The 25,249-nt window shown below is 35.9% G+C and overlaps 38 non-coding genes across 38 annotated transcripts; all 38 read right to left on the bottom strand.

Moving 5' to 3' along the window:
* Positions 1-21: 21 nt before the first annotated feature.
* Positions 22-112, bottom strand: TRNAR-UCU (transfer RNA arginine (anticodon UCU)). Its single transcript is given in 2 exon segments — positions 22-57; positions 76-112. It is a non-coding gene; the product is annotated as a tRNA-Arg (tRNA).
* A 341-nt stretch (positions 113-453) lies between these two features.
* On the bottom strand, positions 454-526 carry TRNAK-UUU (transfer RNA lysine (anticodon UUU)). The gene has a single exon. It is a non-coding gene; the product is annotated as a tRNA-Lys (tRNA).
* Positions 527-1,390: 864 nt separating this feature from the next.
* TRNAK-UUU (transfer RNA lysine (anticodon UUU)) lies at positions 1,391-1,463 on the bottom strand. The gene has a single exon. It is a non-coding gene; the product is annotated as a tRNA-Lys (tRNA).
* A 459-nt stretch (positions 1,464-1,922) lies between these two features.
* Positions 1,923-2,013, bottom strand: TRNAR-UCU (transfer RNA arginine (anticodon UCU)). The gene is given in 2 exon segments: positions 1,923-1,958; positions 1,977-2,013. It is a non-coding gene; the product is annotated as a tRNA-Arg (tRNA).
* An 873-nt stretch (positions 2,014-2,886) lies between these two features.
* TRNAR-UCU (transfer RNA arginine (anticodon UCU)) lies at positions 2,887-2,977 on the bottom strand. The gene is given in 2 exon segments: positions 2,887-2,922; positions 2,941-2,977. It is a non-coding gene; the product is annotated as a tRNA-Arg (tRNA).
* A 341-nt stretch (positions 2,978-3,318) lies between these two features.
* On the bottom strand, positions 3,319-3,391 carry TRNAK-UUU (transfer RNA lysine (anticodon UUU)). The gene has a single exon. It is a non-coding gene; the product is annotated as a tRNA-Lys (tRNA).
* Positions 3,392-4,255: 864 nt separating this feature from the next.
* On the bottom strand, positions 4,256-4,328 carry TRNAK-UUU (transfer RNA lysine (anticodon UUU)). Its single transcript has one exon. It is a non-coding gene; the product is annotated as a tRNA-Lys (tRNA).
* A 459-nt stretch (positions 4,329-4,787) lies between these two features.
* TRNAR-UCU (transfer RNA arginine (anticodon UCU)) lies at positions 4,788-4,878 on the bottom strand. The gene is given in 2 exon segments: positions 4,788-4,823; positions 4,842-4,878. It is a non-coding gene; the product is annotated as a tRNA-Arg (tRNA).
* An 873-nt stretch (positions 4,879-5,751) lies between these two features.
* Positions 5,752-5,842, bottom strand: TRNAR-UCU (transfer RNA arginine (anticodon UCU)). The gene is given in 2 exon segments: positions 5,752-5,787; positions 5,806-5,842. It is a non-coding gene; the product is annotated as a tRNA-Arg (tRNA).
* A 341-nt stretch (positions 5,843-6,183) lies between these two features.
* TRNAK-UUU (transfer RNA lysine (anticodon UUU)) lies at positions 6,184-6,256 on the bottom strand. Its single transcript has one exon. It is a non-coding gene; the product is annotated as a tRNA-Lys (tRNA).
* An 864-nt stretch (positions 6,257-7,120) lies between these two features.
* TRNAK-UUU (transfer RNA lysine (anticodon UUU)) lies at positions 7,121-7,193 on the bottom strand. The gene has a single exon. It is a non-coding gene; the product is annotated as a tRNA-Lys (tRNA).
* A 459-nt stretch (positions 7,194-7,652) lies between these two features.
* Positions 7,653-7,743, bottom strand: TRNAR-UCU (transfer RNA arginine (anticodon UCU)). Its single transcript is given in 2 exon segments — positions 7,653-7,688; positions 7,707-7,743. It is a non-coding gene; the product is annotated as a tRNA-Arg (tRNA).
* Positions 7,744-8,616: 873 nt separating this feature from the next.
* TRNAR-UCU (transfer RNA arginine (anticodon UCU)) lies at positions 8,617-8,707 on the bottom strand. Its single transcript is given in 2 exon segments — positions 8,617-8,652; positions 8,671-8,707. It is a non-coding gene; the product is annotated as a tRNA-Arg (tRNA).
* A 341-nt stretch (positions 8,708-9,048) lies between these two features.
* On the bottom strand, positions 9,049-9,121 carry TRNAK-UUU (transfer RNA lysine (anticodon UUU)). The gene has a single exon. It is a non-coding gene; the product is annotated as a tRNA-Lys (tRNA).
* An 864-nt stretch (positions 9,122-9,985) lies between these two features.
* TRNAK-UUU (transfer RNA lysine (anticodon UUU)) lies at positions 9,986-10,058 on the bottom strand. Its single transcript has one exon. It is a non-coding gene; the product is annotated as a tRNA-Lys (tRNA).
* Positions 10,059-10,517: 459 nt separating this feature from the next.
* TRNAR-UCU (transfer RNA arginine (anticodon UCU)) lies at positions 10,518-10,608 on the bottom strand. The gene is given in 2 exon segments: positions 10,518-10,553; positions 10,572-10,608. It is a non-coding gene; the product is annotated as a tRNA-Arg (tRNA).
* Positions 10,609-11,481: 873 nt separating this feature from the next.
* On the bottom strand, positions 11,482-11,572 carry TRNAR-UCU (transfer RNA arginine (anticodon UCU)). The gene is given in 2 exon segments: positions 11,482-11,517; positions 11,536-11,572. It is a non-coding gene; the product is annotated as a tRNA-Arg (tRNA).
* A 341-nt stretch (positions 11,573-11,913) lies between these two features.
* On the bottom strand, positions 11,914-11,986 carry TRNAK-UUU (transfer RNA lysine (anticodon UUU)). Its single transcript has one exon. It is a non-coding gene; the product is annotated as a tRNA-Lys (tRNA).
* An 864-nt stretch (positions 11,987-12,850) lies between these two features.
* Positions 12,851-12,923, bottom strand: TRNAK-UUU (transfer RNA lysine (anticodon UUU)). The gene has a single exon. It is a non-coding gene; the product is annotated as a tRNA-Lys (tRNA).
* Positions 12,924-13,382: 459 nt separating this feature from the next.
* TRNAR-UCU (transfer RNA arginine (anticodon UCU)) lies at positions 13,383-13,473 on the bottom strand. The gene is given in 2 exon segments: positions 13,383-13,418; positions 13,437-13,473. It is a non-coding gene; the product is annotated as a tRNA-Arg (tRNA).
* A 341-nt stretch (positions 13,474-13,814) lies between these two features.
* On the bottom strand, positions 13,815-13,887 carry TRNAK-UUU (transfer RNA lysine (anticodon UUU)). The gene has a single exon. It is a non-coding gene; the product is annotated as a tRNA-Lys (tRNA).
* A 459-nt stretch (positions 13,888-14,346) lies between these two features.
* Positions 14,347-14,437, bottom strand: TRNAR-UCU (transfer RNA arginine (anticodon UCU)). The gene is given in 2 exon segments: positions 14,347-14,382; positions 14,401-14,437. It is a non-coding gene; the product is annotated as a tRNA-Arg (tRNA).
* A 341-nt stretch (positions 14,438-14,778) lies between these two features.
* On the bottom strand, positions 14,779-14,851 carry TRNAK-UUU (transfer RNA lysine (anticodon UUU)). Its single transcript has one exon. It is a non-coding gene; the product is annotated as a tRNA-Lys (tRNA).
* Positions 14,852-15,310: 459 nt separating this feature from the next.
* Positions 15,311-15,401, bottom strand: TRNAR-UCU (transfer RNA arginine (anticodon UCU)). The gene is given in 2 exon segments: positions 15,311-15,346; positions 15,365-15,401. It is a non-coding gene; the product is annotated as a tRNA-Arg (tRNA).
* A 341-nt stretch (positions 15,402-15,742) lies between these two features.
* TRNAK-UUU (transfer RNA lysine (anticodon UUU)) lies at positions 15,743-15,815 on the bottom strand. Its single transcript has one exon. It is a non-coding gene; the product is annotated as a tRNA-Lys (tRNA).
* Positions 15,816-16,679: 864 nt separating this feature from the next.
* TRNAK-UUU (transfer RNA lysine (anticodon UUU)) lies at positions 16,680-16,752 on the bottom strand. Its single transcript has one exon. It is a non-coding gene; the product is annotated as a tRNA-Lys (tRNA).
* Positions 16,753-17,211: 459 nt separating this feature from the next.
* Positions 17,212-17,302, bottom strand: TRNAR-UCU (transfer RNA arginine (anticodon UCU)). The gene is given in 2 exon segments: positions 17,212-17,247; positions 17,266-17,302. It is a non-coding gene; the product is annotated as a tRNA-Arg (tRNA).
* A 341-nt stretch (positions 17,303-17,643) lies between these two features.
* Positions 17,644-17,716, bottom strand: TRNAK-UUU (transfer RNA lysine (anticodon UUU)). Its single transcript has one exon. It is a non-coding gene; the product is annotated as a tRNA-Lys (tRNA).
* A 459-nt stretch (positions 17,717-18,175) lies between these two features.
* TRNAR-UCU (transfer RNA arginine (anticodon UCU)) lies at positions 18,176-18,266 on the bottom strand. The gene is given in 2 exon segments: positions 18,176-18,211; positions 18,230-18,266. It is a non-coding gene; the product is annotated as a tRNA-Arg (tRNA).
* A 341-nt stretch (positions 18,267-18,607) lies between these two features.
* On the bottom strand, positions 18,608-18,680 carry TRNAK-UUU (transfer RNA lysine (anticodon UUU)). The gene has a single exon. It is a non-coding gene; the product is annotated as a tRNA-Lys (tRNA).
* An 864-nt stretch (positions 18,681-19,544) lies between these two features.
* On the bottom strand, positions 19,545-19,617 carry TRNAK-UUU (transfer RNA lysine (anticodon UUU)). The gene has a single exon. It is a non-coding gene; the product is annotated as a tRNA-Lys (tRNA).
* A 459-nt stretch (positions 19,618-20,076) lies between these two features.
* Positions 20,077-20,167, bottom strand: TRNAR-UCU (transfer RNA arginine (anticodon UCU)). Its single transcript is given in 2 exon segments — positions 20,077-20,112; positions 20,131-20,167. It is a non-coding gene; the product is annotated as a tRNA-Arg (tRNA).
* A 341-nt stretch (positions 20,168-20,508) lies between these two features.
* On the bottom strand, positions 20,509-20,581 carry TRNAK-UUU (transfer RNA lysine (anticodon UUU)). The gene has a single exon. It is a non-coding gene; the product is annotated as a tRNA-Lys (tRNA).
* A 459-nt stretch (positions 20,582-21,040) lies between these two features.
* Positions 21,041-21,131, bottom strand: TRNAR-UCU (transfer RNA arginine (anticodon UCU)). Its single transcript is given in 2 exon segments — positions 21,041-21,076; positions 21,095-21,131. It is a non-coding gene; the product is annotated as a tRNA-Arg (tRNA).
* A 341-nt stretch (positions 21,132-21,472) lies between these two features.
* On the bottom strand, positions 21,473-21,545 carry TRNAK-UUU (transfer RNA lysine (anticodon UUU)). The gene has a single exon. It is a non-coding gene; the product is annotated as a tRNA-Lys (tRNA).
* A 1,392-nt stretch (positions 21,546-22,937) lies between these two features.
* On the bottom strand, positions 22,938-23,028 carry TRNAR-UCU (transfer RNA arginine (anticodon UCU)). The gene is given in 2 exon segments: positions 22,938-22,973; positions 22,992-23,028. It is a non-coding gene; the product is annotated as a tRNA-Arg (tRNA).
* A 341-nt stretch (positions 23,029-23,369) lies between these two features.
* Positions 23,370-23,442, bottom strand: TRNAK-UUU (transfer RNA lysine (anticodon UUU)). The gene has a single exon. It is a non-coding gene; the product is annotated as a tRNA-Lys (tRNA).
* A 459-nt stretch (positions 23,443-23,901) lies between these two features.
* On the bottom strand, positions 23,902-23,992 carry TRNAR-UCU (transfer RNA arginine (anticodon UCU)). Its single transcript is given in 2 exon segments — positions 23,902-23,937; positions 23,956-23,992. It is a non-coding gene; the product is annotated as a tRNA-Arg (tRNA).
* Between the last annotated feature and the right edge of the window lie 1,257 nt (positions 23,993-25,249).

The following is a 25,249-nucleotide window of genomic DNA, read 5'->3' as shown; positions in this document are numbered from 1 at the left end:
TGAAATAAACAGGGATAAAACTGACTCTGGTGGGATTCGAACCCACAGCCTTTGAATACCTTCTTGACATTCACCTAGAAGTCCAATGCGCTATCCATTGCGCCACAGAGCCAATCTGCTTGAGTGAGGTGCACAGATATTCAGAAATGAAATAATGAGCTTTGAGCTGTTGATCAACTTTATAAAGTTCATTGGATACTATAACCATGGCTATATTTTGAATATTGAATTGGGTAAAAGTTATTCACCGTGTCAAACTACATGATACAGTTGGTAAGTCTGCATAAAACTTAAGTTTAGTGTATCGTCATCTGATATATGAGACAGATGGGTTTTTCACTTCTCCATGAAAGACGTTTTTTTTTAATTTTGGTAATGGAATATCTTATTCATCATGCAGTGGAACACAAAAAGAATGTACAATCAGAATACTTTTTCTTTAAAGTAGCCGACCGCCTGAACAGGGACTTGAACCCTGGACCCTCAGATTAAAAGTCTGATGCTCTACCGACTGAGCTATCCAGGCTCTGCAACACTGCAACTAAAAATCAGCTAAAAATGATGTGGACGCACACCAACCTACACTTTAATTCTTAATATGGTTACATATATTAGCAATCAAATATGTAGAGTTTAATAATTAATTGATATTTCAAGCATTTGAAATTTCAGCAGCACACGTAATCTATTTTAAATCCTGAAATTCGTTCTATCTCATTTTCGGCTGACTTAGAAATCATGTCTCTAAATTGACATTGTGAAATTAGTAAAAGGCCAAATACTATTACTAGGTACTAAATTACATGTTCAGCAGTATAACTGGAAATTTACTCTTGGGCATAGATTATGCAACATTTTCAAAGCAAACAGTGTCTGTTTAAATAGACTTTCTTTCACTGCCGTTTTGGTAAATGTCTCTGGTTATGCAGAAGCAGGCATTGTTTGTTACTGTTTCAATTAGTTATAAGATAAAGGAGGGATAAAACTGACCCAGCTAGTATTTCAACCCAAAGACTTTGAATGCTTTCTCTACATTCGCCTAGAACCCCAAGCCGCTATCCATTGCACCAGAGATCCAACCTGATTCAACAAGGTGAACAGAAATTCTCAAATAAAAAGATGAGCTATCAGCGGTTGACCAACTTTATAAAGTGATTTGGAAACTATAAGCAGGGTTCCATTTTGAACATTGAATTGGGGAAAAGATAATCAACATCTCAAACGACATGATACCGTTGCGGTAAGTCTTCTTAACTCTTGTCAAATGGTACACGACCGATGGGTATTTAATGGCTCCATTAAGAGTAACTTGCAATTACTCTAATGGGACTACTCGTTCATTGGATCCTGAAAAGAGCATGTCATTAGAGTACATTTTCTTTAAACAAACCGCCTGAACAGGGACTTGAACCCTGGACCCTCAGATTAAAAGTCTGATGCTCTACCGACTGAGCTATCCAGGCTCTGATACAGCAAACCTCAAAATCACCTAATCAAAATTTGGCAGTGTCCCAACTAACGCTATGTTTCTTAAGATGGTTACCTGAAGAAGGTACCAAATACACTAGAATATAATAATGAATTGATATTTCAAGCATTTGAAATTTCTTCAGTAAATGTAACCTTATTTTTAGTCCTGAAGTTGCTACTATCTCATTTTTTTGCTGACGTCAAATTCATATGTGTTTATTGACATGGTAAAATTAAGGAAGGGCCCAAAATCTTACTTCCGAGTAAATTATATTTTCATCAGTACAGCTGACAATTTCCTCTTCTGCATAGATTACCCAAATTGAACGGTGTCTCTTTAAAATAGACTTCCTTTTACTGACCTTTTTTAGCAAATGATTTTGGTGAAGCAGAAGCATGCATGCATCGCTTATAACTTCTTTAAATAGTTATGAAATACACAGGGATAAAACTGACTCTGGTGGGATTCGAACCCACAGCCTTTGAATACCTTCTTGACATTCACCTAGAAGTCCAATGCGCTATCCATTGCGCCACAGAGCCAATCTGCTTGAGTGAGGTGCACAGATATTCAGAAATGAAATAATGAGCTTTGAGCTGTTGATCAACTTTATAAAGTTCATTGGATACTATAACCATGGCTATATTTTGAATATTGAATTGGGTAAAAGTTATTCACCGTGTCAAACTACATGATACAGTTGGTAAGTCTGCATACAACTTAAGTTTAGTGTATCATCATCTGATATATGAGACAGATGGGTTTTTCACTTCTCCATGAAAGACGTTTTTTTTTAATTTTGGTAATGGAATATCTTATTCATCATGCAGTGGAACACAAAATGAATGTACAATCAGAATACTTTTTCTTTAAAGTAGCCTACCGCCTGAACGGGGACTTGAACCCTGGACCCTCAGATTAAAAGTCTGATGCTCTACCGACTGAGCTATCCAGGCTCTGATACAGCAAACCTCAAAATCACCTAATCAAAATTTGGCAGTGTCCCAACTAACGCTATGTTTCTTAAAATGGTTACCTGAAGAAGGTACCAAATACACTAGAATATAATAATGAATTGATATTTCAAGCATTTGAAATTTCTTCAGTAAATGTAACCTTATTTTTAGTCCTGAAGTTGCTACTATCTCATTTTTTTGCTGACGTCAAATTCATATGTGTTTATTGACATGGTAAAATTAAGGAAGGGCCCAAAATCTTACTTCCGAGTAAATTATATTTTCATCAGTACAGCTGACAATTTCCTCTTCTGCATAGATTACCCAAATTGAACGGTGTCTCTTTAAAATAGACTTCCTTTTACTGACCTTTTTTAGCAAATGATTTTGGTGAAGCAGAAGCATGCATGCATCGCTTATAACTTCTTTAAATAGTTATGAAATAAACAGGGATAAACCTGACTCTGGTGGGATTCGAACCCACAGCCTTTGAATACCTTCTTGACATTCACCTAGAAGTCCAATGCGCTATCCATTGCGCCACAGAGCCAATCTGCTTGAGTGAGGTGCACAGATATTCAGAAATGAAATAATGAGCTTTGAGCTGTTGATCAACTTTATAAAGTTCATTGGATACTATAACCATGGCTATATTTTGAATATTGAATTGGGTAAAAGTTATTCACCGTGTCAAACTACATGATACAGTTGGTAAGTCTGCATAAAACTTAAGTTTAGTGTATCGTCATCTGATATATGAGACAGATGGGTTTTTCACTTCTCCATGAAAGACGTTTTTTTTTAATTTTGGTAATGGAATATCTTATTCATCATGCAGTGGAACACAAAAAGAATGTACAATCAGAATACTTTTTCTTTAAAGTAGCCGACCGCCTGAACAGGGACTTGAACCCTGGACCCTCAGATTAAAAGTCTGATGCTCTACCGACTGAGCTATCCAGGCTCTGCAACACTGCAACTAAAAATCAGCTAAAAATGATGTGGACGCACACCAACCTACACTTTAATTCTTAATATGGTTACATATATTAGCAATCAAATATGTAGAGTTTAATAATTAATTGATATTTCAAGCATTTGAAATTTCAGCAGCACACGTAATCTATTTTAAATCCTGAAATTCGTTCTATCTCATTTTCGGCTGACTTAGAAATCATGTCTCTAAATTGACATTGTGAAATTAGTAAAAGGCCAAATACTATTACTAGGTACTAAATTACATGTCCAGCAGTATAACTGGAAATTTACTCTTGGGCATAGATTATGCAACATTTTCAAAGCAAACAGTGTCTGTTTAAATAGACTTTCTTTCACTGCCGTTTTGGTAAATGTCTCTGGTTATGCAGAAGCAGGCATTGTTTGTTACTGTTTCAATTAGTTATAAGATAAAGGAGGGATAAAACTGACCCAGCTAGTATTTCAACCCAAAGACTTTGAATGCTTTCTCTACATTCGCCTAGAACCCCAAGCCGCTATCCATTGCACCAGAGATCCAACCTGATTCAACAAGGTGAACAGAAATTCTCAAATAAAAAGATGAGCTATCAGCGGTTGACCAACTTTATAAAGTGATTTGGAAACTATAAGCAGGGTTCCATTTTGAACATTGAATTGGGGAAAAGATAATCAACATCTCAAACGACATGATACCGTTGCGGTAAGTCTTCTTAACTCTTGTCAAATGGTACACGACCGATGGGTATTTAATGGCTCCATTAAGAGTAACTTGCAATTACTCTAATGGGACTACTCGTTCATTGGATCCTGAAAAGAGCATGTCATTAGAGTACATTTTCTTTAAACAAACCGCCTGAACAGGGACTTGAACCCTGGACCCTCAGATTAAAAGTCTGATGCTCTACCGACTGAGCTATCCAGGCTCTGATACAGCAAACCTCAAAATCACCTAATCAAAATTTGGCAGTGTCCCAACTAACGCTATGTTTCTTAAGATGGTTACCTGAAGAAGGTACCAAATACACTAGAATATAATAATGAATTGATATTTCAAGCATTTGAAATTTCTTCAGTAAATGTAACCTTATTTTTAGTCCTGAAGTTGCTACTATCTCATTTTTTTGCTGACGTCAAATTCATATGTGTTTATTGACATGGTAAAATTAAGGAAGGGCCCAAAATCTTACTTCCGAGTAAATTATATTTTCATCAGTACAGCTGACAATTTCCTCTTCTGCATAGATTACCCAAATTGAACGGTGTCTCTTTAAAATAGACTTCCTTTTACTGACCTTTTTTAGCAAATGATTTTGGTGAAGCAGAAGCATGCATGCATCGCTTATAACTTCTTTAAATAGTTATGAAATACACAGGGATAAAACTGACTCTGGTGGGATTCGAACCCACAGCCTTTGAATACCTTCTTGACATTCACCTAGAAGTCCAATGCGCTATCCATTGCGCCACAGAGCCAATCTGCTTGAGTGAGGTGCACAGATATTCAGAAATGAAATAATGAGCTTTGAGCTGTTGATCAACTTTATAAAGTTCATTGGATACTATAACCATGGCTATATTTTGAATATTGAATTGGGTAAAAGTTATTCACCGTGTCAAACTACATGATACAGTTGGTAAGTCTGCATACAACTTAAGTTTAGTGTATCATCATCTGATATATGAGACAGATGGGTTTTTCACTTCTCCATGAAAGACGTTTTTTTTTAATTTTGGTAATGGAATATCTTATTCATCATGCAGTGGAACACAAAATGAATGTACAATCAGAATACTTTTTCTTTAAAGTAGCCTACCGCCTGAACGGGGACTTGAACCCTGGACCCTCAGATTAAAAGTCTGATGCTCTACCGACTGAGCTATCCAGGCTCTGATACAGCAAACCTCAAAATCACCTAATCAAAATTTGGCAGTGTCCCAACTAACGCTATGTTTCTTAAGATGGTTACCTGAAGAAGGTACCAAATACACTAGAATATAATAATGAATTGATATTTCAAGCATTTGAAATTTCTTCAGTAAATGTAACCTTATTTTTAGTCCTGAAGTTGCTACTATCTCATTTTTTTGCTGACGTCAAATTCATATGTGTTTATTGACATGGTAAAATTAAGGAAGGGCCCAAAATCTTACTTCCGAGTAAATTATATTTTCATCAGTACAGCTGACAATTTCCTCTTCTGCATAGATTACCCAAATTGAACGGTGTCTCTTTAAAATAGACTTCCTTTTACTGACCTTTTTTAGCAAATGATTTTGGTGAAGCAGAAGCATGCATGCATCGCTTATAACTTCTTTAAATAGTTATGAAATAAACAGGGATAAACCTGACTCTGGTGGGATTCGAACCCACAGCCTTTGAATACCTTCTTGACATTCACCTAGAAGTCCAATGCGCTATCCATTGCGCCACAGAGCCAATCTGCTTGAGTGAGGTGCACAGATATTCAGAAATGAAATAATGAGCTTTGAGCTGTTGATCAACTTTATAAAGTTCATTGGATACTATAACCATGGCTATATTTTGAATATTGAATTGGGTAAAAGTTATTCACCGTGTCAAACTACATGATACAGTTGGTAAGTCTGCATAAAACTTAAGTTTAGTGTATCGTCATCTGATATATGAGACAGATGGGTTTTTCACTTCTCCATGAAAGACGTTTTTTTTTAATTTTGGTAATGGAATATCTTATTCATCATGCAGTGGAACACAAAAAGAATGTACAATCAGAATACTTTTTCTTTAAAGTAGCCGACCGCCTGAACAGGGACTTGAACCCTGGACCCTCAGATTAAAAGTCTGATGCTCTACCGACTGAGCTATCCAGGCTCTGCAACACTGCAACTAAAAATCAGCTAAAAATGATGTGGACGCACACCAACCTACACTTTAATTCTTAATATGGTTACATATATTAGCAATCAAATATGTAGAGTTTAATAATTAATTGATATTTCAAGCATTTGAAATTTCAGCAGCACACGTAATCTATTTTAAATCCTGAAATTCGTTCTATCTCATTTTCGGCTGACTTAGAAATCATGTCTCTAAATTGACATTGTGAAATTAGTAAAAGGCCAAATACTATTACTAGGTACTAAATTACATGTCCAGCAGTATAACTGGAAATTTACTCTTGGGCATAGATTATGCAACATTTTCAAAGCAAACAGTGTCTGTTTAAATAGACTTTCTTTCACTGCCGTTTTGGTAAATGTCTCTGGTTATGCAGAAGCAGGCATTGTTTGTTACTGTTTCAATTAGTTATAAGATAAAGGAGGGATAAAACTGACCCAGCTAGTATTTCAACCCAAAGACTTTGAATGCTTTCTCTACATTCGCCTAGAACCCCAAGCCGCTATCCATTGCACCAGAGATCCAACCTGATTCAACAAGGTGAACAGAAATTCTCAAATAAAAAGATGAGCTATCAGCGGTTGACCAACTTTATAAAGTGATTTGGAAACTATAAGCAGGGTTCCATTTTGAACATTGAATTGGGGAAAAGATAATCAACATCTCAAACGACATGATACCGTTGCGGTAAGTCTTCTTAACTCTTGTCAAATGGTACACGACCGATGGGTATTTAATGGCTCCATTAAGAGTAACTTGCAATTACTCTAATGGGACTACTCGTTCATTGGATCCTGAAAAGAGCATGTCATTAGAGTACATTTTCTTTAAACAAACCGCCTGAACAGGGACTTGAACCCTGGACCCTCAGATTAAAAGTCTGATGCTCTACCGACTGAGCTATCCAGGCTCTGATACAGCAAACCTCAAAATCACCTAATCAAAATTTGGCAGTGTCCCAACTAACGCTATGTTTCTTAAGATGGTTACCTGAAGAAGGTACCAAATACACTAGAATATAATAATGAATTGATATTTCAAGCATTTGAAATTTCTTCAGTAAATGTAACCTTATTTTTAGTCCTGAAGTTGCTACTATCTCATTTTTTTGCTGACGTCAAATTCATATGTGTTTATTGACATGGTAAAATTAAGGAAGGGCCCAAAATCTTACTTCCGAGTAAATTATATTTTCATCAGTACAGCTGACCATTTCCTCTTCTGCATAGATTACCCAAATTGAACGGTGTCTCTTTAAAATAGACTTCCTTTTACTGACCTTTTTTAGCAAATGATTTTGGTGAAGCAGAAGCATGCATGCATCGCTTATAACTTCTTTAAATAGTTATGAAATACACAGGGATAAAACTGACTCTGGTGGGATTCGAACCCACAGCCTTTGAATACCTTCTTGACATTCACCTAGAAGTCCAATGCGCTATCCATTGCGCCACAGAGCCAATCTGCTTGAGTGAGGTGCACAGATATTCAGAAATGAAATAATGAGCTTTGAGCTGTTGATCAACTTTATAAAGTTCATTGGATACTATAACCATGGCTATATTTTGAATATTGAATTGGGTAAAAGTTATTCACCGTGTCAAACTACATGATACAGTTGGTAAGTCTGCATACAACTTAAGTTTAGTGTATCATCATCTGATATATGAGACAGATGGGTTTTTCACTTCTCCATGAAAGATGTTTTTTTTTAATTTTGGTAATGGAATATCTTATTCATCATGCAGTGGAACACAAAAAGAATGTACAATCAGAATACTTTTTCTTTAAAGTAGCCTACCGCCTGAACGGGGACTTGAACCCTGGACCCTCAGATTAAAAGTCTGATGCTCTACCGACTGAGCTATCCAGGCTCTGATACAGCAAACCTCAAAATCACCTAATCAAAATTTGGCAGTGTCCCAACTAACGCTATGTTTCTTAAGATGGTTACCTGAAGAAGGTACCAAATACACTAGAATATAATAATGAATTGATATTTCAAGCATTTGAAATTTCTTCAGTAAATGTAACCTTATTTTTAGTCCTGAAGTTGCTACTATCTCATTTTTTTGCTGACGTCAAATTCATATGTGTTTATTGACATGGTAAAATTAAGGAAGGGCCCAAAATCTTACTTCCGAGTAAATTATATTTTCATCAGTACAGCTGACAATTTCCTCTTCTGCATAGATTACCCAAATTGAACGGTGTCTCTTTAAAATAGACTTCCTTTTACTGACCTTTTTTAGCAAATGATTTTGGTGAAGCAGAAGCATGCATGCATCGCTTATAACTTCTTTAAATAGTTATGAAATAAACAGGGATAAAACTGACTCTGGTGGGATTCGAACCCACAGCCTTTGAATACCTTCTTGACATTCACCTAGAAGTCCAATGCGCTATCCATTGCGCCACAGAGCCAATCTGCTTGAGTGAGGTGCACAGATATTCAGAAATGAAATAATGAGCTTTGAGCTGTTGATCAACTTTATAAAGTTCATTGGATACTATAACCATGGCTATATTTTGAATATTGAATTGGGTAAAAGTTATTCACCGTGTCAAACTACATGATACAGTTGGTAAGTCTGCATAAAACTTAAGTTTAGTGTATCGTCATCTGATATATGAGACAGATGGGTTTTTCACTTCTCCATGAAAGACGTTTTTTTTTAATTTTGGTAATGGAATATCTTATTCATCATGCAGTGGAACACAAAAAGAATGTACAATCAGAATACTTTTTCTTTAAAGTAGCCGACCGCCTGAACAGGGACTTGAACCCTGGACCCTCAGATTAAAAGTCTGATGCTCTACCGACTGAGCTATCCAGGCTCTGCAACACTGCAACTAAAAATCAGCTAAAAATGATGTGGACGCACACCAACCTACACTTTAATTCTTAATATGGTTACATATATTAGCAATCAAATATGTAGAGTTTAATAATTAATTGATATTTCAAGCATTTGAAATTTCAGCAGCACACGTAATCTATTTTAAATCCTGAAATTCGTTCTATCTCATTTTCGGCTGACTTAGAAATCATGTCTCTAAATTGACATTGTGAAATTAGTAAAAGGCCAAATACTATTACTAGGTACTAAATTACATGTCCAGCAGTATAACTGGAAATTTACTCTTGGGCATAGATTATGCAACATTTTCAAAGCAAACAGTGTCTGTTTAAATAGACTTTCTTTCACTGCCGTTTTGGTAAATGTCTCTGGTTATGCAGAAGCAGGCATTGTTTGTTACTGTTTCAATTAGTTATAAGATAAAGGAGGGATAAAACTGACCCAGCTAGTATTCCAACCCAAAGACTTTGAATGCTTTCTCTACATTAGCCTAGAACCCCAAGCCGCTATCCATTGCACCAGAGATCCAACCTGATTCAACAAGGTGAACAGAAATTCTCAAATAAAAAGATGAGCTATCAGCGGTTGACCAACTTTATAAAGTGATTTGGAAACTATAAGCAGGGTTCCATTTTGAACATTGAATTGGGGAAAAGATAATCAACATCTCAAACGACATGATACCGTTGCGGTAAGTCTTCTTAACTCTTGTCAAATGGTACACGACCGATGGGTATTTAATGGCTCCATTAAGAGTAACTTGCAATTACTCTAATGGGACTACTCGTTCATTGGATCCTGAAAAGAGCATGTCATTAGAGTACATTTTCTTTAAACAAACCGCCTGAACAGGGACTTGAACCCTGGACCCTCAGATTAAAAGTCTGATGCTCTACCGACTGAGCTATCCAGGCTCTGATACAGCAAACCTCAAAATCACCTAATCAAAATTTGGCAGTGTCCCAACTAACGCTATGTTTCTTAAGATGGTTACCTGAAGAAGGTACCAAATACACTAGAATATAATAATGAATTGATATTTCAAGCATTTGAAATTTCTTCAGTTAATGTAACCTTATTTTTAGTCCTGAAGTTGCTACTATCTCATTTTTTTGCTGACGTCAAATTCATATGTGTTTATTGACATGGTAAAATTAAGGAAGGGCCCAAAATCTTACTTCCGAGTAAATTATATTTTCATCAGTACAGCTGACAATTTCCTCTTCTGCATAGATTACCCAAATTGAACGGTGTCTCTTTAAAATAGACTTCCTTTTACTGACCTTTTTTAGCAAATGATTTTGGTGAAGCAGAAGCATGCATGCATCGCTTATAACTTCTTTAAATAGTTATGAAATAAACAGGGATAAAACTGACTCTGGTGGGATTCGAACCCACAGCCTTTGAATACCTTCTTGACATTCACCTAGAAGTCCAATGCGCTATCCATTGCGCCACAGAGCCAATCTGCTTGAATGAGGTGCACAGATATTCAGAAATGAAATAATGAGCTTTGAGCTGTTGATCAACTTTATAAAGTTCATTGGATACTATAACCATGGCTATATCTTGAATATTGAATTGGGTAAAAGTTATTCACCGTGTCAAACTACATGATACAGTTGGTAAGTCTGCATACAACTTAAGTTTAGTGTATCGTCATCTGATATATGAGACAGATGGGTTTTTCACTTCTCCATGAAAGACGTTTTTTTTTAATTTTGGTAATGGAATATCTTATTCATCATGCAGTGGAACACAAAAAGAATGTACAATCAGAATACTTTTTCTTTAAAGTAGCCTACCGCCTGAACGGGGACTTGAACCCTGGACCCTCAGATTAAAAGTCTGATGCTCTACCGACTGAGCTATCCAGGCTTTGATACAGCAAACCTCAAAATCACCTAATCAAAATTTGGCAGTGTCCCAACTAACGCTATGTTTCTTAAGATGGTTACCTGAATAAGGTACCAAATACACTAGAATATAATAATGAATTGATATTTCAAGCATTTGAAATTTCTTCAGTAAATGTAACCTTATTTTTAGTCCTGAAGTTGCTACTATCTCATTTTTTTGCTGACGTCAAATTCATATGTGTTTATTGACATGGTAAAATTAAGGAAGGGCCCAAAATCTTACTTCCGAGTAAATTATATTTTCATCAGTACAGCTGACAATTTCCTCTTCTGCATAGATTACCCAAATTGAACGGTGTCTCTTTAAAATAGACTTCCTTTTACTGACCTTTTTTAGCAAATGATTTTGGTGAAGCAGAAGCATGCATGCATCGCTTATAACTTCTTTAAATAGTTATGAAATAAACAGGGATAAAACTGACTCTGGTGGGATTCGAACCCACAGCCTTTGAATACCTTCTTGACATTCACCTAGAAGTCCAATGCGCTATCCATTGCGCCACAGAGCCAATCTGCTTGAATGAGGTGCACAGATATTCAGAAATGAAATAATGAGCTTTGAGCTGTTGATCAACTTTATAAAGTTCATTGGATACTATAACCATGGCTATATTTTGAATATTGAATTGGGTAAAAGTTATTCACCGTGTCAAACTACATGATACAGTTGGTAAGTCTGCATAAAACTTAAGTTTAGTGTATCGTCATCTGATATATGAGACAGATGGGTTTTTCACTTCTCCATGAAAGACGTTTTTTTTTAATTTTGGTAATGGAATATCTTATTCATCATGCAGTGGAACACAAAAAGAATGTACAATCAGAATACTTTTTCTTTAAAGTAGCCGACCGCCTGAACAGGGACTTGAACCCTGGACCCTCAGATTAAAAGTCTGATGCTCTACCGACTGAGCTATCCAGGCTCTGCAACACTGCAACTAAAAATCAGCTAAAAATGATGTGGACGCACACCAACCTACACTTTAATTCTTAATATGGTTACATATATTAGCAATCAAATATGTAGAGTTTAATAATTAATTGATATTTCAAGCATTTGAAATTTCAGCAGCACACGTAATCTATTTTAAATCCTGAAATTCGTTCTATCTCATTTTCGGCTGACTTAGAAATCATGTCTCTAAATTGACATTGTGAAATTAGTAAAAGGCCAAATACTATTACTAGGTACTAAATTACATGTCCAGCAGTATAACTAGAAATTTACTCTTGGGCATAGATTATGCAACATTTTCAAAGCAAACAGTGTCTGTTTAAATAGACTTTCTTTCACTGCAGTTTTGGTAAATGTCTCTGGTTATGCAGAAGCAGGCATTGTTTGTTACTGTTTCAATTAGTTATAAGATAAAGGAGGGATAAAACTGACCCAGCTAGTATTCCAACCCAAAGACTTTGAATGCTTTCTCTACATTCGCCTAGAACCCCAAGCCGCTATCCATTGCACCAGAGATCCAACCTGATTCAACAAGGTGAACAGAAATTCTCAAATAAAAAGATGAGCTATCAGCGGTTGACCAACTTTATAAAGTGATTTGGAAACTATAAGCAGGGTTCCATTTTGAACATTGAATTGGGGAAAAGATAATCAACATCTCAAACGACATGATACCGTTGCGGTAAGTCTTCTTAACTCTTGTCAAATGGTACACGACCGATGGGTATTTAATGGCTCCATTAAGAGTAACTTGCAATTACTATAATGGGACTACTCGTTCATTGGATCCTGAAAAGAGCATGTCATTAGAGTACATTTTCTTTAAACTAACCGCCTGAACAGGGACTTGAACCCTGGACCCTCAGATTAAAAGTCTGATGCTCTACCGACTGAGCTATCCAGGCTCTGATACAGCAAACCTCAAAATCACCTAATCAAAATTTGGCAGTGTCCCAACTAACGCTATGTTTCTTAAGATGGTTACCTGACGAAGGTACCAAATACACTAGAATATAATAATGAATTGATATTTCAAGCATTTGAAATTTCTTCAGTAAATGTAACCTTATTTTTAGTCCTGAAGTTGCTACTATCTCATTTTTTTGCTGACGTCAAATTCATATGTGTTTATTGACATGGTAAAATTAAGGAAGGGCCCAAAATCTTACTTCCGAGTAAATTATATTTTCATCAGTACAGCTGACAATTTCCTCTTCTGCATAGATTACCCAAATTGAACGGTGTCTCTTTAAAATAGACTTCCTTTTACTGACCTTTTTTAGCAAATGATTTTGGTGAAGCAGAAGCATGCATGCATCGCTTATAACTTCTTTAAATAGTTATGAAATAAACAGGGATAAAACTGACTCTGGTGGGATTCGAACCCACAGCCTTTGAATACCTTCTTGACATTCACCTAGAAGTCCAATGCGCTATCCATTGCGCCACAGAGCCAATCTGCTTGAATGCGGTGCACAGATATTCAGAAATGAAATAATGAGCTTTGAGCTGTTGATCAACTTTATAAAGTTCATTGGATACTATAACCATGGCTATATTTTGAATATTGAATTGGGTAAAAGTTATTCACCGTGTCAAACTACATGATACAGTTGGTAAGTCTGCATACAACTTAAGTTTAGTGTATCGTCATCTGATATATGAGACAGATGGGTTTTTCACTTCTCCATGAAAGACGTTTTTTTTTAATTTTGGTAATGGAATATCTTATTCATCCTGCAGTGGAACACAAAAAGAATGTACAATCAGAATACTTTTTCTTTAAAGTAGCCTACCGCCTGAACAGGGACTTGAACCCTGGACCCTCAGATTAAAAGTCTGATGCTCTACCGACTGAGCTATCCAGGCTCTGATACAGCAAACCTCAAAATCACCTAATCAAAATTTGGCAGTGTCCCAACTAACGCTATGTTTCTTAAGATGGTTACCTGAAGAAGGTACCAAATACACTAGAATATAATAATGAATTGATATTTCAAGCATTTGAAATTTCTTCAGTAAATGTAACCTTATTTTTAGTCCTGAAGTTGCTACTATCTCATTTTTTTGCTGACGTCAAATTCATATGTGTTTATTGACATGGTAAAATTAAGGAAGGGCCCAAAATCTTACTTCCGAGTAAATTATATTTTCATCAGTACAGCTGACAATTTCCTCTTCTGCATAGATTACCCAAATTGAACGGTGTCTCTTTAAAATAGACTTCCTTTTACTGACCTTTTTTAGCAAATGATTTTGGTGAAGCAGAAGCATGCATGCATCGCTTATAACTTCTTTAAATAGTTATGAAATAAACAGGGATAAAACTGACTCTGGTGGGATTCGAACCCACAGCCTTTGAATACCTTCTTGACATTCACCTAGAAGTCCAATGCGCTATCCATTGCGCCACAGAGCCAATCTGCTTGAATGAGGTGCACAGATATTCAGAAATGAAATAATGAGCTTTGAGCTGTTGATCAACTTTATAAAGTTCATTGGATACTATAACCATGGCTATATCTTGAATATTGAATTGGGTAAAAGTTATTCACCGTGTCAAACTACATGATACAGTTGGTAAGTCTGCATACAACTTAAGTTTAGTGTATCGTCATCTGATATATGAGACAGATGGGTTTTTCACTTCTCCATGAAAGACGTTTTTTTTTAATTTTGGTAATGGAATATCTTATTCATCATGCAGTGGAACACAAAAACAATGTACAATCAGAATACTTTTTCTTTAAAGTAGCCTACCGCCTGAACAGGGACTTGAACCCTGGACCCTCAGATTAAAAGTCTGATGCTCTACCGACTGAGCTATCCAGGCTTTGATACAGCAAACCTCAAAATCACCTAATCAAAATTTGGCAGTGTCCCAACTAACGCTATGTTTCTTAAGATGGTTACCTGAATAAGGTACCAAATACACTAGAATATAATAATGAATTGATATTTCAAGCATTTGAAATTTCTTCAGTAAATGTAACCTTATTTTTAGTCCTGAAGTTGCTACTATCTCATTTTTTTGCTGACGTCAAATTCATATGTGTTTATTGACATGGTAAAATTAAGGAAGGGCCCAAAATCTTACTTCCGAGTAAATTATATTTTCATCAGTACAGCTGACAATTTCCTCTTCTGCATAGATTACCCAAATTGAACGGTGTCTCTTTAAAATAGACTTCCTTTTACTGACCTTTTTTAGCAAATGATTTTGGTGAAGCAGAAGCATGCATGCATCGCTTATAACTTCTTTAAATAGTTATGAAATAAACAGGGATAAAACTGACTCTGGTGGGATTCGAACCCACAGCCTTTGAATACCTTCTTGACATTCACCTAGAAGTCCAATGCGCTATCCATTGCGCCACAGAGCCAATCTGCTTGAATGAGGTGCACAGATATTCAGAAATGAAATAATGAGCTTTGAGCTGTTGATCAACTTTATAAAGTTCATTGGATACTATAACCATGGCTATATTTTGAATATTGAATTGGGTAAAAGTTATTCACCGTGTCAAACTACATGATACAGTTGGTAAGTCTGCATAAAACTTAAGTTTAGTGTATCGTCATCTGATATATGAGACAGATGGGTTTTTCACTTCTCCATGAAAGACGTTTTTTTTTAATTTTGGTAATGGAATATCTTATTCATCATGCAGTGGAACACAAAAAGAATGTACAATCAGAATACTTTTTCTTTAAAGTAGCCGACCGCCTGAACAGGGACTTGAACCCTGGACCCTCAGATTAAAAGTCTGATGCTCTACCGACTGAGCTATCCAGGCTCTGCAACACTGCAACTAAAAATCAGCTAAAAATGATGTGGACGCACACCAACCTACACTTTAATTCTTAATATGGTTACATATATTAGCAATCAAATATGTAGAGTTTAATAATTAATTGATATTTCAAGCATTTGAAATTTCAGCAGCACACGTAATCTATTTTAAATCCTGAAATTCGTTTTATCTCATTTTCGGCTGACTTAGAAATCATGTCTCTAAATTGACATTGTGAAATTAGTAAAAGGCCAAATACTATTACTAGGTACTAAATTACATGTCCAGCAGTATAACTGGAAATTTACACTTGGGCATAGATTATGCAACATTTTCAAAGCAAACAGTGTCTGTTTAAATAGACTTTCTTTCACTGCAGTTTTGGTAAATGTCTCTGGTTATGCAGAAGCAGGCATTGTTTGTTACTGTTTCAATTAGTTATAAGATAAAGGAGGGATAAAACTGACCCAGCTAGTATTCCAACCCAAAGACTTTGAATGCTTTCTCTACATTAGCCTAGAACCCCAAGCCGCTATCCATTGCACCAGAGATCCAACCTGATTCAACAAGGTGAACAGAAATTCTCAAATAAAAAGATGAGCTATCAGCGGTTGACCAACTTTATAAAGTGATTTGGAAACTATAAGCAGGGTTCCATTTTGAACATTGAATTGGGGAAAAGATAATCAACATCTCAAACGACATGATACCGTTGCGGTAAGTCTTTTTAACTCTTGTCAAATGGATCACGACCGATGGGTATTTAATGGCTCCATTAAGAGTAACTTGCGATTACTCTAATGGGACTACTCGTTCATTGGATCCTGAAAAGAGCATGTCATTAGAGTACATTTTCTTTAAACAAACCGCCTGAACAGGGACTTGAACCCTGGACCCTCAGATTAAAAGTCTGATGCTCTACCGACTGAGCTATCCAGGCTCTGATACAGCAAACCTCAAAATCACCTAATCAAAATTTGGCAGTGTCCCAACTAACGCTATGTTTCTTAAGATGGTTACCTGAAGAAGGTACCAAATACACTAGAATATAATAATGAATTGATATTTCAAGCATTTGAAATTTCTTCAGTAAATGTAACCTTATTTTTAGTCCTGAAGTTGCTACTATCTCATTTTTTTGCTGACGTCAAATTCATATGTGTTTATTGACATGGTAAAATTAAGGAAGGGCCCAAAATCTTACTTCCGAGTAAATTATATTTTCATCAGTACAGCTGACAATTTCCTCTTCTGCATAGATTACCCAAATTGAACGGTGTCTCTTTAAAATAGACTTCCTTTTACTGACCTTTTTTAGCAAATGATTTTGGTGAAGCAGAAGCATGCATGCATCGCTTATAACTTCTTTAAATAGTTATGAAATAAACAGGGATAAAACTGACTCTGGTGGTATTCGAACCCACAGCCTTTGAATACCTTCTTGACATTCACCTAGAAGTCCAATGCGCTATCCATTGCGCCACAGAGCCAATCTGCTTGAATGAGGTGCACAGATATTCAGAAATGAAATAATGAGCTTTGAGCTGTTGATCAACTTTATAAAGTTCATTGGATACTATAACCATGGCTATATCTTGAATATTGAATTGGGTAAAAGTTATTCACCGTGTCAAACTACATGATACAGTTGGTAAGTCTGCATACAACTTAAGTTTAGTGTATCGTCATCTGATATATGAGACAGATGGGTTTTTCACTTCTCCATGAAAGACGTTTTTTTTTAATTTTGGTAATGGAATATCTTATTCATCATGCAGTGGAACACAAAAAGAATGTACAATCAGAATACTTTTTCTTTAAAGTAGCCTACCGCCTGAACAGGGACTTGAACCCTGGACCCTCAGATTAAAAGTCTGATGCTCTACCGACTGAGCTATCCAGGCTTTGATACAGCAAACCTCAAAATCACCTAATCAAAATTTGGCAGTGTCCCAACTAACGCTATGTTTCTTAAGATGGTTACCTGAATAAGGTACCAAATACACTAGAATATAATAATGAATTGATATTTCAAGCATTTGAAATTTCTTCAGTAAATGTAACCTTATTTTTAGTCCTGAAGTTGCTACTATCTCATTTTTTTGCTGACGTCAAATTCATATGTGTTTATTGACATGGTAAAATTAAGGAAGGGCCCAAAATCTTACTTCCGAGTAAATTATATTTTCATCAGTACAGCTGACAATTTCCTCTTCTGCATAGATTACCCAAATTGAACGGTGTCTCTTTAAAATAGACTTCCTTTTACTGACCTTTTTTAGCAAATGATTTTGGTGAAGCAGAAGCATGCATGCATCGCTTATAACTTCTTTAAATAGTTATGAAATAAACAGGGATAAAACTGACTCTGGTGGGATTCGAACCCTCAGCCTTTGAATACCTTCTTGACATTCACCTAGAAGTCCAATGCGCTATCCATTGCGCCACAGAGCCAATCTGCTTGAATGAGGTGCACAGATATTCAGAAATGAAATAATGAGCTTTGAGCTGTTGATCAACTTTATAAAGTTCATTGGATACTATAACCATGGCTATATTTTGAATATTGAATTGGGTAAAAGTTATTCACCGTGTCAAACTACATGATACAGTTGGTAAGTCTGCATAAAACTTAAGTTTAGTGTATCGTCATCTGATATATGAGACAGATGGGTTTTTCACTTCTCCATGAAAGACGTTTTTTTTTAATTTTGGTAATGGAATATCTTATTCATCATGCAGTGGAACACAAAAAGAATGTACAATCAGAATACTTTTTCTTTAAAGTAGCCGACCGCCTGAACAGGGACTTGAACCCTGGACCCTCAGATTAAAAGTCTGATGCTCTACCGACTGAGCTATCCAGGCTCTGCAACACTGCAACTAAAAATCAGCTAAAAATGATGTGGACGCACACCAACCTACACTTTAATTCTTAATATGGTTACATATATTAGCAATCAAATATGTAGAGTTTAATAATTAATTGATATTTCAAGCATTTGAAATTTCAGCAGCACACGTAATCTATTTTAAATCCTGAAATTCGTTCTATCTCATTTTCGGCTGACTTAGAAATCATGTCTCTAAATTGACATTGTGAAATTAGTAAAAGGCCAAATACTATTACTAGGTACTAAATTACATGTCCAGCAGTATAACTGGAAATTTACTCTTGGGCATAGATTATGCAACATTTTCAAAGCAAACAGTGTCTGTTTAAATAGACTTTCTTTCACTGCAGTTTTGGTAAATGTCTCTGGTTATGCAGAAGCAGGCATTGTTTGTTACTGTTTCAATTAGTTATAAGATAAAGGAGGGATAAAACTGACCCAGCTAGTATTCCAACCCAAAGACTTTGAATGCTTTCTCTACATTCGCCTAGAACCCCAAGCCGCTATCCATTGCACCAGAGATCCAACCTGATTCAACAAGGTGAACAGAAATTCTCAAATAAAAAGATGAGCTATCAGCGGTTGACCAACTTTATAAAGTGATTTGGAAACTATAAGCAGGGTTCCATTTTGAACATTGAATTGGGGAAAAGATAATCAACATCTCAAACGACATGATACCGTTGCGGTAAGTCTTCTTAACTCTTGTCAAATGGTACACGACCGATGGGTATTTAATGGCTCCATTAAGAGTAACTTGCAATTACTATAATGGGACTACTCGTTCATTGGATCCTGAAAAGAGCATGTCATTAGAGTACATTTTCTTTAAACTAACCGCCTGAACAGGGACTTGAACCCTGGACCCTCAGATTAAAAGTCTGATGCTCTACCGACTGAGCTATCCAGGCTCTGATACAGCAAACCTCAAAATCACCTAATCAAAATTTGGCAGTGTCCCAACTAACGCTATGTTTCTTAAGATGGTTACCTGACGAAGGTACCAAATACACTAGAATATAATAATGAATTGATATTTCAAGCATTTGAAATTTCTTCAGTAAATGTAACCTTATTTTTAGTCCTGAAGTTGCTACTATCTCATTTTTTTGCTGACGTCAAATTCATATGTGTTTATTGACATGGTAAAATTAAGGAAGGGCCCAAAATCTTACTTCCGAGTAAATTATATTTTCATCAGTACAGCTGACAATTTCCTCTTCTGCATAGATTACCCAAATTGAACGGTGTCTCTTTAAAATAGACTTCCTTTTACTGACCTTTTTTAGCAAATGATTTTGGTGAAGCAGAAGCATGCATGCATCGCTTATAACTTCTTTAAATAGTTATGAAATAAACAGGGATAAAACTGACTCTGGTGGGATTCGAACCCACAGCCTTTGAATACCTTCTTGACATTCACCTAGAAGTCCAATGCGCTATCCATTGCGCCACAGAGCCAATCTGCTTGAATGAGGTGCACAGATATTCAGAAATGAAATAATGAGCTTTGAGCTGTTGATCAACTTTATAAAGTTCATTGGATACTATAACCATGGCTATATTTTGAATATTGAATTGGGTAAAAGTTATTCACCGTGTCAAACTACATGATACAGTTGGTAAGTCTGCATACAACTTAAGTTTAGTGTATCGTCATCTGATATATGAGACAGATGGGTTTTTCACTTCTCCATGAAAGACGTTTTTTTTTAATTTTGGTAATGGAATATCTTATTCATCCTGCAGTGGAACACAAAAAGAATGTACAATCAGAATACTTTTTCTTTAAAGTAGCCTACCGCCTGAACAGGGACTTGAACCCTGGACCCTCAGATTAAAAGTCTGATGCTCTACCGACTGAGCTATCCAGGCACTGATACAGCAAACCTCAAAATCACCTAATCAAAATTTGGCAGTGTCCCAACTAACGCTATGTTTCTTAAGATGGTTACCTGAATAAGGTACCAAATACACTAGAATATAATAATGAATTGATATTTCAAGCATTTGAAATTTCTTCAGTAAATGTAACCTTATTTTTAGTCCTGAAGTTGCTACTATCTCATTTTTTTGCTGACGTCAAATTCATATGTGTTTATTGACATGGTAAAATTAAGGAAGGGCCCAAAATCTTACTTCCGAGTAAATTATATTTTCATCAGTACAGCTGACAATTTCCTCTTCTGCATAGATTACCCAAATTGAACGGTGTCTCTTTAAAATAGACTTCCTTTTACTGACCTTTTTTAGCAAATGATTTTGGTGAAGCAGAAGCATGCATGCATCGCTTATAACTTCTTTAAATAGTTATGAAATAAACAGGGATAAAACTGACTCTGGTGGGATTCGAACCCACAGCCTTTGAATACCTTCTTGACATTCACCTAGAAGTCCAATGCGCTATCCATTGCGCCACAGAGCCAATCTGCTTGAATGAGGTGCACAGATATTCAGAAATGAAATAATGAGCTTTGAGCTGTTGATCAACTTTATAAAGTTCATTGGATACTATAACCATGGCTATATTTTGAATATTGAATTGGGTAAAAGTTATTCACCGTGTCAAACTACATGATACAGTTGGTAAGTCTGCATAAAACTTAAGTTTAGTGTATCGTCATCTGATATATGAGACAGATGGGTTTTTCACTTCTCCATGAAAGACGTTTTTTTTTAATTTTGGTAATGGAATATCTTATTCATCATGCAGTGGAACACAAAAAGAATGTACAATCAGAATACTTTTTCTTTAAAGTAGCCGACCGCCTGAACAGGGACTTGAACCCTGGACCCTCAGATTAAAAGTCTGATGCTCTACCGACTGAGCTATCCAGGCTCTGCAACACAGCAACTAAAAATCAGCTAAAAATGATGTGGACGCACACCAACCTACACTTTAATTCTTAATATGGTTACATATATTAGCAATCAAATATGTAGAGTTTAATAATTGATATTTCAAGCATTTGAAATTTCAGCAGCACACGTAATCTATTTTAAATCCTGAAATTCGTTCTATCTCATTTTCGGCTGACTTAGAAATCATGTCTCTAAATTGACATTGTGAAATTAGTAAAAGGCCAAATACTATTACTAGGTACTAAATTACATGTCCAGCAGTATAACTGGAAATTTACTCTTGGGCATAGATTATGCAACATTTTCAAAGCAAACAGTGTCTGTTTAAATAGTCTTTCTTTCACTGCCGTTTTGGTAAATGTCTCTGGTTATGCAGAAGCAGGCATTGTTTGTTACTGTTTCAATTAGTTATAAGATAAAGGAGGGATAAAACTGACCCAGCTAGTATTCCAACCCAAAGACTTTGAATGCTTTCTCTACATTAGCCTAGAACCCCAAGCCGCTATCCATTGCACCAGAGATCCAACCTGATTCAACAAGGTGAACAGAAATTCTCAAATAAAAAGATGAGCTATCAGCGGTTGACCAACTTTATAAAGTGATTTGGAAACTATAAGCAGGGTTCCATTTTGAACATTGAATTGGGGAAAAGATAATCAACATCTCAAACGACATGATACCGTTGCGGTAAGTCTTCTTAACTCTTGTCAAATGGTACACGACCGATGGGTATTTAATGGCTCCATTAAGAGTAACTTGCAATTACTATAATGGGACTACTCGTTCATTGGATCCTGAAAAGAGCATGTCATTAGAGTACATTTTCTTTAAACTAACCGCCTGAACAGGGACTTGAACCCTGGACCCTCAGATTAAAAGTCTGATTCTCTACCGACTGAGCTATCCAGGCTCTGATACAGCAAACCTCAAAATCACCTAATCAAAATTTGGCAGTGTCCCAACTAACGCTATGTTTCTTAAGATGGTTACCTGACGAAGGTACCAAATACACTAGAATATAATAATGAATTGATATTTCAAGCATTTGAAATTTCTTCAGTAAATGTAACCTTATTTTTAGTCCTGAAGTTGCTACTATCTCATTTTTTTGCTGACGTCAAATTCATATGTGTTTATTGACATGGTAAAATTAAGGAAGGGCCCAAAATCTTACTTCCGAGTAAATTATATTTTCATCAGTACAGCTGACAATTTCCTCTTCTGCATAGATTACCCAAATTGAACGGTGTCTCTTTAAAATAGACTTCCTTTTACTGACCTTTTTTAGCAAATGATTTTGGTGAAGCAGAAGCATGCATGCATCGCTTATAACTTCTTTAAATAGTTATGAAATAAACAGGGATAAAACTGACTCTGGTGGGATTCGAACCCACAGCCTTTAAATACCTTCTTGACATTCACCTAGAAGTCCAATGCGCTATCCATTGCGCCACAGAGCCAATCTGCTTGAATGAGGTGCACAGATATTCAGAAATGAAATAATGAGCTTTGAGCTGTTGATCAACTTTATAAAGTTCATTGGATACTATAACCATGGCTATATTTTGAATATTGAATTGGGTAAAAGTTATTCACCGTGTCAAACTACATGATACAGTTGGTAAGTCTGCATACAACTTAAGTTTAGTGTATCGTCATCTGATATATGAGACAGATGGGTTTTTCACTTCTCCATGAAAGACGTTTTTTTTTAATTTTGGTAATGGAATATCTTATTCATCATGCAGTGGAACACAAAAAGAATGTACAATCAGAATACTTTTTCTTTAAAGTAGCCTACCGCCTGAACAGGGACTTGAACCCTGGACCCTCAGATTAAAAGTCTGATGCTCTACCGACTGAGCTATCCAGGCTCTGATACAGCAAACCTCAAAATCACCTAATCAAAATTTGGCAGTGTCCCAACTAACGCTATGTTTCTTAAGATGGTTACCTGAATAAGGTACCAAATACACTAGAATATAATAATGAATTGATATTTCAAGCATTTGAAATTTCTTCAGTAAATGTAACCTTATTTTTAGTCCTGAAGTTGCTACTATCTCATTTTTTTGCTGACGTCAAATTCATATGTGTTTATTGACATGGTAAAATTAAGGAAGGGCCCAAAATCTTACTTCCGAGTAAATTATATTTTCATCAGTACAGCTGACAATTTCCTCTTCTGCATAGATTACCCAAATTGAACGGTGTCTCTTTAAAATAGACTTCCTTTTACTGACCTTTTTTAGCAAATGATTTTGGTGAAGCAGAAGCATGCATGCATCGCTTATAACTTCTTTAAATAGTTATGAAATAAACAGGGATAAAACTGACTCTGGTGGGATTCGAACCCACAGCCTTTGAATACCTTCTTGACATTCACCTAGAAGTCCAATGCGCTATCCATTGCGCCACAGAGCCAATCTGCTTGAATGAGGTGCACAGATATTCAGAAATGAAATAATGAGCTTTGAGCTGTTGATCAACTTTATAAAGTTCATTGGATACTATAACCATGGCTATATTTTGAATATTGAATTGGGTAAAAGTTATTCACCGTGTCAAACTACATGATACAGTTGGTAAGTCTGCATAAAACTTAAGTTTAGTGTATCGTCATCTGATATATGAGACAGATGGGTTTTTCACTTCTCCATGAAAGACTTTTTTTTTTAATTTTGGTAATGGAATATCTTATTCATCATGCAGTGGAACACAAAAAGAATGTACAATCAGAATACTTTTTCTTTAAAGTAGCCGACCGCCTGAAGAGGGACTTGAACCCTGGACCCTCAGATTAAAAGTCTGATGCTCTACCGACAGAGCTATCTAGGCTCTGCAACACTGCAACTAAAAATCAGCTAAAAATGATGTGGACGCACACCAACCTACACTTTAATTCTTAATATGGTTACATATATTAGCAATCAAATATGTAGAGTTTAATAATTAATTGATATTTCAAGCATTTGAAATTTCAGCAGCACACGTAATCTATTTTAAATCCTGAAATTCGTTCTATCTCATTTTCGGCTGATTTAGAAATCATGTCTCTAAATTGACATTGTGAAATTAGTAAAAGGCCAAATACTATTACTAGGTACTAAATTACATGTCCAGCAGTATAACTGGAAATTTACTCTTGGGCATAGATTATGCAACATTTTCAAAGCAAACAGTGTCTGTTTAAATAGACTTTCTTTCACTGCCGTTTTGGTAAATGTCTCTGGTTATGCAGAAGCAGGCATTGTTTGTTACTGTTTCAATTAGTTATAAGATAAAGGAGGGATAAAACTGACCCAGCTAGTATTCCAACCCAAAGACTTTGAATGCTTTCTCTACATTCGCCTAGAACCCCAAGCCGCTATCCATTGCACCAGAGATCCAACCTGATTCAACAAGGTGAACAGAAATTCTCAAATAAAAAGATGAGCTATCAGCGGTTGACCAACTTTATAAAGTGATTTGGAAACTATAAGCAGGGTTCCATTTTGAACATTGAATTGGGGAAAAGATAATCAACATCTCAAACGACATGATACCGTTGCGGTAAGTCTTCTTAACTCTTGTCAAATGGTACACGACCGATGGGTATTTAATGGCTCCATTAAGAGTAACTTGCAATTACTCTAATGGGACTACTCGTTCATTGGATCCTGAAAAGAGCATGTCATTAGA

This window comes from Triturus cristatus, chromosome 4_1 (genome assembly GCF_964204655.1).
Source record: "Triturus cristatus chromosome 4_1, aTriCri1.1, whole genome shotgun sequence".
Taxonomy (NCBI): Eukaryota; Metazoa; Chordata; class Amphibia; order Caudata; family Salamandridae; genus Triturus; species Triturus cristatus.
This window is presented reverse-complemented; position numbering and strand designations above follow the sequence as displayed.